Source organism: Coregonus lavaretus, assembly GCF_964263955.1.
Source record: "Coregonus lavaretus genome assembly, chromosome: 14".
Lineage (NCBI taxonomy): Eukaryota > Metazoa > Chordata > Actinopteri > Salmoniformes > Salmonidae > Coregonus > Coregonus lavaretus.
In genome coordinates, this window is record NC_140001.1 from 6,134,193 (window position 1) to 6,144,765 (window position 10,573).

Below are 10,573 nucleotides of genomic sequence, written 5' to 3' on the forward strand. Positions count from 1 at the left end.
TCCTGCCATGGATTTGTAGTACCTCATAAAGCAGGTCTTGTCTGCTATGTGAGCTAAAGGACTGAAGATTACAAACTATAGTTTTGGCAAGTCGGTTAGGACATCTACTTCGTGCATGACACAAGTAATTTTTCCAACAATTGTTTACAGACAGATTATTTCACTTATAATTCACTGTATCACAATTCCAGTGGGTCAGAAGTTTACATACACTAAGTTGACTGTGCCTTTAAACAGCTTGGAACATTCCAGAAAATGATGTCATGGCTTTAGAAGCTTCTGATAGACTAATTGACATCATTTGAGTCAATCGGTGGTGTACCTGTGGATGTATTTCAAGGCCTACCTTCAAACTCAGTGCCTCTTTGCTTGACATCATGGGAAAATCAAAAGAAATCAGCCAAGACCTCAGAAAACAAATTGTAGACCTCCACAAGTCTGGTTCATCCTTGGGAGCAATTTCCAAACGCCTGACGGTACCACGTTCATCTGTACAAACAATAGTACGCAAGTATAAACACCATGGGACCACACAGCCGTCATATCGCTCAGGAAGGAGACGCATTCTGTCTCCTAGAGATGAACATACTTTGGTGCGAAAAGTGCAAATCAATCCCAGAACAACAGCAAATGACCTTGTGAAGATGCTGGAGGAAACAGGTACAAAAGTATCTATATCCACAGTAAAACGAGTCCTATATCGACATAACCTGAAAGGCCGCTCAGCAAGGAAGAAGCCACTGCTCCAAAACCGCCATAAAAAAGCCAGACTACGGTTTGCAACTGCACATGGGGACAAAGATCGTACTTTTTGGAGAAATGTCCTCTGGTCTGATGAAACAAAAATAGAACTGTTTGGCCATAATGACCATCGTTGTATTTGGAGGAAAAAGGGGGTTGCTTGCAAGCCGAAGAACACCATCCCAACCGTGACACACGGGGTGGCAGCATCATGCTGTGGGGGTGCTTTGCTGCAGGAGGGACTGGTGCACTTCACAAAATAGATGGCATCATGGGGAAGGAAAATTATGTGGATATATTGAAGCAACATCTCAAGACGTCAGTCAGGAAGTTAAAGCTTGGTCGCAAATGGGTCTTCCAAATGGACAATGACCCCAAGCATACTTCCAAAGTTGTGGCAAAATGGCTTAAGGACAACAAAGTCAAGGTATTGGAGTGGCCGTCACAAAGCCCTGACCTCAATCCTATACAACATTTGTGGGCAGAACTGAAAAAGTGTGTGCGAGCAAGGAGGCCTACAAACCTGACTCAGTTACACCAGCTCTGTCAGGAGGAATGGGCCAAAATTCACCCAACTTATTGTGGGAAGCTTGTGGAAGGCTACCCAAAACGTTTTACCCAAATTAAACAATTTAAAGGCAATACTACCAAATACTAATTGAGTGTATGTAAACTTCTGACGCACTGGGAATGTGATGAAAGGAATAAAAGCTGAAATAAATCATTCTCTCTACTATTATTCTGACATTTCACATTCTTAAAATAAAGTGATGATCCTACCTGACCTAAGACAGGGAATTTTTACTAGGATTAAATGTCAGGAATTGTGGAAAACTGAGTTTAAATGTATTTGGCTAAGGTGTATGTAAACTTCCGACTTCAACTGTACTTGTGCGGGGCTTACACGAGTCCGACTTTCTTATAGCCTAATTTTCTAGACATCAATGTACAGCAACATTTGTAGACAACACTGCAGAACACCCGCCATATGCACACATACTCAGCTGTGGGGCTTACAAGACCCGAATTTCATATACTTTTCAAGACATCAATGTAGCAGTAGAACAAATATCACAATACAGGAATATAACTTCAAATAAAATAAATCAATGTAGGCTACAGCAGAACACACGTATGAGAATATATAGGCCTCCTGCCTATGTGATAATATGAAGCACATATTCAGATTACAAACTTGTTCTGTGCTGTGAAGGCAAAGGAAATAAATGTCCTACCTTTAGTTTTCAAAACCTCCCACAATGACTCTCCCCTTGTCAAGTCCATTTAACTCCTGAGAGTCAACTTCTTGCTCCAAGCCATGAGCGGGCCTGTGGCTGTGATGTTTAGCCTCCTTCTAAGGCTGTTCTGAAGACTCCGGGTGTAGAGTCTATTTTTATTTTGAGTGTTAACCTGGGTGTCCTCTTTAGCCTTGTCTACAAGGCTTGCTGCCACCAAATGCGCCTTGGTTCAGGCATGTTCAAAACCCTTTTTTCTGAGAGCTCTTTGTTGTTGTTTTTATTTTTTATTTTTTTTACGTCTGATGCATAGGATGTTAATTTCCTGTACATTCCACATACTCTTTTGCTAGTTTAATCCCTACAGTCGTTTCTAGACCCAATCTCACTACCTTTTTGCATGTTGTACAGCCCAACTGAATTCTGCATGACAAATCAGGAATTATATGTTTGCTGTTCTTGAACTGCAAATTGCACCTGGTCCGAGCACTTCGTCGGTGGATGCACTGCCCTCCCGCAGTTCCCCTACTCCCTCTCGGGCTGAGTCTGACTCGCTAGTAGGCCTACTAGCTAGTTGAGGTGCCGGTGGTGATGCTGAACTGGCCGGATTAGCCCCTAACCCTCTCCTCCGGCACTGACAGTTCTCTGGCTCGTTCTGGGATCAATTCACCATCTTTCTCTGGATTTTTGGACTTGAAAAATGTCAAACTCGATTGCCTTTTCCCACGAATCAAATTCAGTAGGGATACGACTAGACAAGGCTACGTGACGTGATTACCACTACCAAGACCTGTGTCAAGATCAGTTACTTATACCATTGGCCCTCCCCATAACCTCTATGTACAAATAAGAGAGCAGGTCTGGAATCAGTGTGGCAGGATAGTATTGTGATGACCTGACTAGATCATAAAAGAACAACTGTCCAGACAGAGGATTGAGTTTACGAATGGACGGTTTATTAAACCAACTTTACACAGGCTACTGTTTGGCCGTAGCCCACGCCAAATAAATGAAAGATAACCCACAAGCCAATCGTGACCTTCTCTTGTGAAGCCCAGACGTAAAAAGAGAGAGAACAAAGGCTAAACCTGGTCTTAACTTCCAATGCTCCATCCCCCTGCCCAACCCCCCTCCACGCCACTCCGCCAACCGCCAGGATGCCCGGCATCAGAACATTCCAGGCATTCCCGTGATTGGCAGATAGCAGGTTGATTGACATGTCGGACCCCGCGAACACTGGGTACTGGTAGGTACAACACAACCATCTACTAGCCTAACACATAACACACAGCTGTCTGTGCGGGTCGCTACACAGCCCCCCCACCACAAAGTCCCTCGTCCCTGAGGGAACAAACAAAGTCTCTGAAGCGACCCGGAGGTCTCCTTTGCCTGCGTGGCTGTGATGGCCGCAGAGTGCCCCTCTGGGAACCAGGGGATGAAGGCAAGGACATGGGGGACAAGGAAGCGGGAACGGGTAATACAGTCCGTGGCTCTGGGGAACCACGCGGTGACACAGGGGGAGTGGGCTGTCTGGAGCCTTGTCTGCGGCACCTGGGGGTGGGTGCCTGGAGAATGTCATTGCCAGAGAGGGGAATTGTGGGGGTTCCTGGGGTTTGGGGAGAAGAGGCCCCTCTATATGGGGCTAACCTGTCCCGGTGCAGTGTCACCTTTCTCCCCCTGGGAGGAAGCTGCACCCGGTAAACAACCTCCCCTACCCTCTCCAGGACACTGCAGGGTCCCACCCAGTGACTGTCCAACTTGGGGCATCTGCCTTTTTTCCTTAGCGGGCTGTAGACCCAGACCAGCTCCCCAGCCACAAAGTGCCTTCCCCGGGTGTGCACGTCATAGTTCCTCTTCTGCCTCACACCTGCATTCAGCAGCTGCTCTCTGGCGAAGGTGTGGGCTGTCTCCAGGCGGTCCTGGAGTCTCCGGGCATACTCCGGCCCCGGGGAAACATGAGGGCTATCCAGGGGCCGACCAAACGCCATCTCCGCAGGGGTACGGATCTCTCTCCCCAGCATGAGGAGGGCAGGCGTGCAGGAGGTGGAGTCTTGGACAGCGGAGCGGCATGCCATGAGGACCATAGGCAGGTGCTTGTCCCAGTCACGCTGGTGTTTGGAAGAGACGATGGCCAGCTGCTGTCCAAGCGTTTTGTTGAAGCGCTCCACAAGGCCATCACTTTGAGGATGGAGAGGAGTAGTGCGGGTCTTGTGCATACCCAGCCTCTCACACATGGTGGTGAACACACGGGACTCAAAGTTTCTGCCTTGGTCGCTGTGGATGGACTCTGCAGCTCCAAACCTGCTGAACATCCCCGCTGTCAGGGCGTCGACGATGGTCTCTGCCTCCTGGTCAGGCAGAGCATAGGCCTCGGGCCATTTTGTGAAATAGTCCATGGCCGTGAGCACCCAGCGGTTTCCACTGTCTGTGGTGGGGAACGGCCCAACCACATCCACTCCCACCCTCTCCATGGGAGCCCCCACTGGGAACTGTTGGAGCTGAGCATGAGAGCGGCCTGGGGGGCCCTTTCTCGCTGTGCAGTTGTCACAGCGGCGGCAAAAGTCTTCCACATCCCTCTTGTGCTGCCCCCAGTAAAAGCCCTGACGGAGGCGGCGCAGTGTTTTTGTGACCCCAAAGTGTCCAGTCCCCACCCCCCCATGAGTACTCTGGAGCACAGCCTCCCGCAATGCTTTTGGGACCACCACCTGCCACCTCTCCTCCCCCGTAGCTGACTCCATCCATGCCCGCTGTAACACGCCATCAGCCAGCCGCAGTCGCTCAAACTTTGACCACAACCCTTTGGTCGCGAGTGAGAGCGCTGTCACCTCTTCCCATGGTGGCCTCACCTGCGCCTCTACCCACTGTAGCACTGGCTGTAGGTCTGTGTCCCGTCCCTGCTGCTGCCCCCATTCAGCCACGTCGACAGTCTGCAGCTCACAGCAGACAGGCCCGCTCGCCCGACACACTGTGGCACAGACCCCCTCCTCTGCACACAGCTCTCTCTCCCATCCCTCTCTCCGTTCACAGTGGCGGCAGCCGTCTGCAGTACAGGGCCGACGGGACATGGCGTCGGCGTTGGAGTGGCGTGCCGCTGCCCTGTGCACCACCGTGAAGTCATACGGCTGAAGCTCCTCCAACCAGCGTGCCACCTGCCCCTCTGGCTCTCTGAAAGACATGAGCCACTGGAGAGCAGAGTGGTCAGTCCTTACAGTAAAGGGCAGACCACCCAGGTAGTACTTGAAGTGTTTGACGGAAGCCACAACAGCCAAGAGCTCCCGCCGGGTGACACAGTAGCGGCGCTCATGTTTGTCAAATGTTTTGCTGAAGTACGCCACCGCTCTCTCCCCCTCTGGCCCCACCTGGGCCAGCACCCCACCCATGCCCACATTGCTCGCGTCTGTGTCCAGGATAAAGGGCAATGTGAGGTCAGGGGGGGCGAGCACGGGGGCCCCGATCAGTGCACGTGAGGGTGTTGAACGCCTCCTCACACTCCACTGTCCAAGTGAAAGCCTTGTCCTTCGGCAGCAGGCGGTTCAGTGGAGCAGCAACGCTTGAGAAGCCCCGTACAAACCTCCTGTAGTACGAGGCCAGGCCCAGGAAGCTCTTCAGCTGACGCTGGTCGGTGGGGGTGGGCCAGTCTCTGACAGCCGCTACCTTGTCCTCCATGGTGCTGATCCCCTCCTTCCCCACTCGGTGGCCCAAGAAGGACACCTCTCTCCTCATGAAGTGGCACTTCTCGGGGTGGAGCTTCAGACCTGCGGCAGCCACCCTCTCCAGCACACACCGTAGCGCCCCCAGGGCTGACTGGAAGGAGCTGCCATGGGCCAGGATGTCATCGAGGTATACCAGACACTGCTGTCGGGGGATGCCATCCAGCACCCTGTCCATCAAACGCTCAAAAGTATCTGGAGCGTTGCACAGGCCAAAGCACAGGACCTTGAACTGCCAGTGTCCTCTGTTAGTGGAGAACGCAGTTTTGGCTCTGGCCTCTGGGGAGAGGGGCACCTGCCAGTAGCCACTGCGGAGGTCTAGTGAGGAGAACCAGGAGGACCCCCTAACCAGGTCCAGCGACTCATCGATACGTGGTATGGGGTATGAGTCCTTCCTGGTTACCTCATTCAGCCGCCTGTAGTCCGCACAGAACCTCAGCTTGCCCCCCTTCTTCGGAACCATGACGACTGGCGCCGCCCAGGGGCTGTCTGAGGGCTCAATGAAGTCTGCCCGCTGCATCTCCAACACAGCCTTGTCTGCCGCCTCCTGGCGTGCCAGCGGGATACGGCGGGGACGCATCTTGATAGGTCGAGCATCACCTGTGTCGATCTCATGCTGCACCAGATGAGTCTGACCCACCTCTTCCTCACTCAGCGCAAAGCTGTCTCTGAATTCAAACAGCAACTGCCTCAACCGTTCCTGCTGCTCGGGGTCAAGACCAACACAGTTCCTCCCCCATATCTCCCTCACTGCAGACAGTGTCCTCTCCCCTCCCATCTGGGGTAGCTGGGCTGGGGGGGCGCGGCCCGGGCTCACAGAGGACTGTGTCGTGGAGGTAGCTGGGGGAATGTAACGCAACGCCGTAGGTGACAGGGGGGCTGGGGAAAAGTCACACCCAGATGTGGGGGAGGGGGGGCAGCCATGAGTCTCTGCTGCTTTAACTGTTGGAGTAAAGGGTTTGTTGGGTTGAGTGAATGTGACATTAGGGGCCATGGTGACCTCCGGCCCTCCCTGGAAGCTCAGTGTGCCCCTATTTAGGTCTAACTGGCAGCCTGTGCTCCTAAGAAAGTCCAATCCCAGGATACAAGGGTCCTGCAGAGCCGCCACCCACACAGGATGACGCACAGTCCTGCCCCCTACTGTCAGAGTCATTATTCCCTTCCCTTTCATGGGTGCCAGCTCACCTGTGACTGTGCGGAGCTGCACAGTTGTAGGCTCACACTGAGTCCAACCTGGCACAATATCTGGCCTCACCAGGGTTACTGTGGACCCAGTGTCCACCAGGGCGGAGCAGGGCACCCCCTCCACAGTGACAGGGACATGACAAAAGTCCCCAACACAGGTCCGGCCCACCACAACAACAGGCTCCATCCGCTTGCCCTCGTCTGCTTCTGGGGGAAGTGGAGCCTTGCTTCCCCGTCTGTGCCGGTGGGCTCCTCCTGAAGAAGATGGTGGTTGGGATAGAAAACCAGGGGTCCGCACTACCCGGTCTATGCGGACCCCGAGCCGTTTCCCTGAGCTCTGGGGGACATGGGACAATCTCGGCGCAGATGGCCTGGCTGGCCACAACCCCAGCAGACCCTGGGACCAGGGCGTGTGTTTCGTGCCGCCTGTAGCGACACAGCACGAATGAGTTCTGTCATTTCAGCCACCCATGCAGGCTTTTCCGGCTCCGGGCTGCTCTGCCCCCCAGCTCGCACAGAGGGTCTGTCTCCCTGCACCCCCACCAAAGCCCCAGCTGAAGCCCCAGCCCACACCAGCTCCCTCTCCAAAGCCATCTCCAAGGCTACCTGCAATGACTCAGGATGAGCCAGCTGGGTCTGTATGCGCAGCTCCGTAGGAGAGAGCGCCTGTATGAACTGGTCCCGTGCTAGCTCGCTCTGCACGGAGGGGGGCATGTGAGCATATGCCCGCCGAGAGAGGCTCTCAATGTCATTAGCTAGCACCCGTAGAGGCTCTCCAGGCTGCCTGCGTCTATTACTCAGTTCGGAGCGCAGTAGCCCGGGCTGTACACACTGTCCATAGCGCCTCCTCAGTGCTCCCACTAAAGCACCATAATCACGTCTGTCTTCGGGGCTAATCAATATCAAACAGGCCAGAGCTTCATCCGTGAGGCATAAAGCCAACTGCAGTGCCCTATCTTCATCCAACCACCCCCTAAAATGAGCTAACAGTTCAAACTGAGCATGAAAAGCTTCCCAATCCGCCTTACCGGAATACTTCGGGGTCTTAACGGATACGGACGCAGCCGGGAACTGGGCGCCGCCATGTTTGTTTACATCCTGAGCCCCAGATTCCTCGTCCCGCCGCGTCGACGTCACCCCTTCGGTCCGCCCACCAGAATCCGCGCGAAACACAGTCGACGAAGCACTCATGCCCGCTTCAGCCGCCATCACTCTAACGTCCTCCCTCAAGAGGCCTCTGGGCTCTGATGCCCTGGCGATCTCCTCAGCCAGAACCCCCGACGTCCATGCACACGCACCTCCTTGGCCATAATCGTCCCCTACCTCCACCTTCACTTTCGGATTCCCTCGAAGCATCTTCAACCCCCGTTCTCACCTACGGTAGCTAGCCACAGAAGTCAGCTAGCTAGCTGGCTAACTTTTATCAACGTTTTTACTTCTGACACCAATTTGATGACCTGACTAGATCATAAAAGAACAACTGTCCAGACAGAGGATTGAGTTTACGAATGGACGGTTTATTAAACCAACTTTACACAGGCTACTGTTTGGCCGTAGCCCACGCCAAATAAATGAAAGATAACCCACAAGCCAATCGTGACCTTCTCTTGTGAAGCCCAGACGTAAAAAGAGAGAGAACAAAGGCTAAACCTGGTCTTAACTTCCAATGCTCCATCCCCCTGCCCAACCCCCCTCCACGCCACTCCGCCAACCGCCAGGATGCCCGGCATCAGAACATTCCAGGCATTCCCGTGATTGGCAGATAGCAGGTTGATTGACATGTCGGACCCCGCGAACACTGGGTACTGGTAGGTACAACACAACCATCTACTAGCCTAACACATAACACACAGCTGTCTGTGCGGGTCGCTACAGTATGATTACATAGAAGGATCGCCACGCTTTACATGATGGGTCTTTCTGGGGGGTGGGAGAAATAACGAGGAGGCAACTTGATTTAATGCTGATCGCTTTTATTAGAACGTCTACAGTGCTAACAGTGAAATAATTAATAAATCATGCCGCGAGAGGTACCGGATGTGGGCAAATAGGTGCTTGAACATACAAAGTCAAATCTGAGATGTGACAGGATCCGGCTCAAATTAAGCACTGGATAGCTTTTTTAACCTTGAGCCGCTCAGCTGGACGTAGCGAGTAGCCATTTAGTGGACGTAGCCATTTAGTTAAGAGCAACTTCCTCCTCAATTTAAAAACAATAGCTTGATTGGTGCAATGCCACTGTTGTGTGTGTCATGTGAAACCCATTTAAGGGGGTTTACATAATTAACAGGAGCGCAGTGACATCAACAAAGCCAAACACTCCGCATTAAAAAGATGGATTGGGGGTTGACTAGCGTCCTGTCAAGGGGGTGTACTTTTACATCAAGCTGGCACACACTACAGAAACAGGAGATATGCTCCTGCCCTATGAGCCGTTCTGGGTCGGACAATGCTACAATATTTGCGTATGGTATGTTCCGGGCTTAACAATTATTTCAGAACCACATGAAGTTTGTTCATAGCTAAAAATAGACCTCCCCCCACCACAGTATTTATGTCATTGTACTCCACAGGTACCATCTTGTCCTGCAAGAAACCAATGAGGAGCGGCGGACTGTGGTTCACAACCTTGCCAGTGTGTTCACCACGGCTGCCAACCACCTGTCCATTGTGGAGGTCAGTCTCCATATTGCCTCTAACCTGTCGTTCACAAAGCAACAGGCCTCGTGCACATCTCGCCTTTATTTATGAATGTATTTTGTCCATTGCCATGATATTCCCTTTTACAATAACAACTTGATTTGACAATGACTGTCTGAGCCTGAATTTCACATTTTGATCATTTCCAGAAATTCTTGGAGGATCAACACAAGCGAGTAGACAGGGTGTACACGGAAGCCTTCCGGGAGGACGAGGTGGACATTCAGAAGTTGAAGGACATGATGGAGAGCTTCATCACTAAAGCAAACAGCTTGTAGTGCCGCGCGTTACTATAAAAGCTGCCATGAGCTCTCTAACTCTTTACTTGGTTATTCAATTAATTCCATTGGAACAATCCCAGCGGGCAAAACTTGGTTTAATGACGTTGTTACAACAGAAACTAGTTGAAATGATGTTGTGACAACCAGAAACTAGTTGTAATGACGTTGTGACAACCATAAACTAGTTGTAATGACGTTGTGACAACAGAAAGTAGTTCAAATGACGTTGTGACAACCAGAAACTAGTTGGAATGATGCCATTTACATCTTTTCAACCAATTTTGCCTGTTGGAATGAGTGCAGCTTTTCTTCTCTTCTAAGTGACGTCTTTACTGACCACAGTGAGCATAACATCAGTTCCAAACGGCCGCGCCATCTTCTGCAGTTTCCCTGGTCACTGCTCTAAAGCATTGGGAACTTGTGAGACCAGATGGGCATGCAGACTGTATTGGGTGCTGGTAGAAATAATGTATCAATATGAGTTTTACTTTGTTCAAGTACCCTTGGGTTAGGTAATGGACGAACTGTTGTTAAACCCCTTTTTGTAAAGTATTTTATTGTGGTGTTTCTCATCTGTTGAGCACTAGAGGGCAGTGTAAGGCTATATTTACAGTACAGCAGTTTCTGGTCAGCTGAAATATTTATGGTTATCTGTTTTTCACTGCAGTTTGTGATGCTTTAAATAAAGATATGTATCCCCAATATTGCGATATTTGTTTGT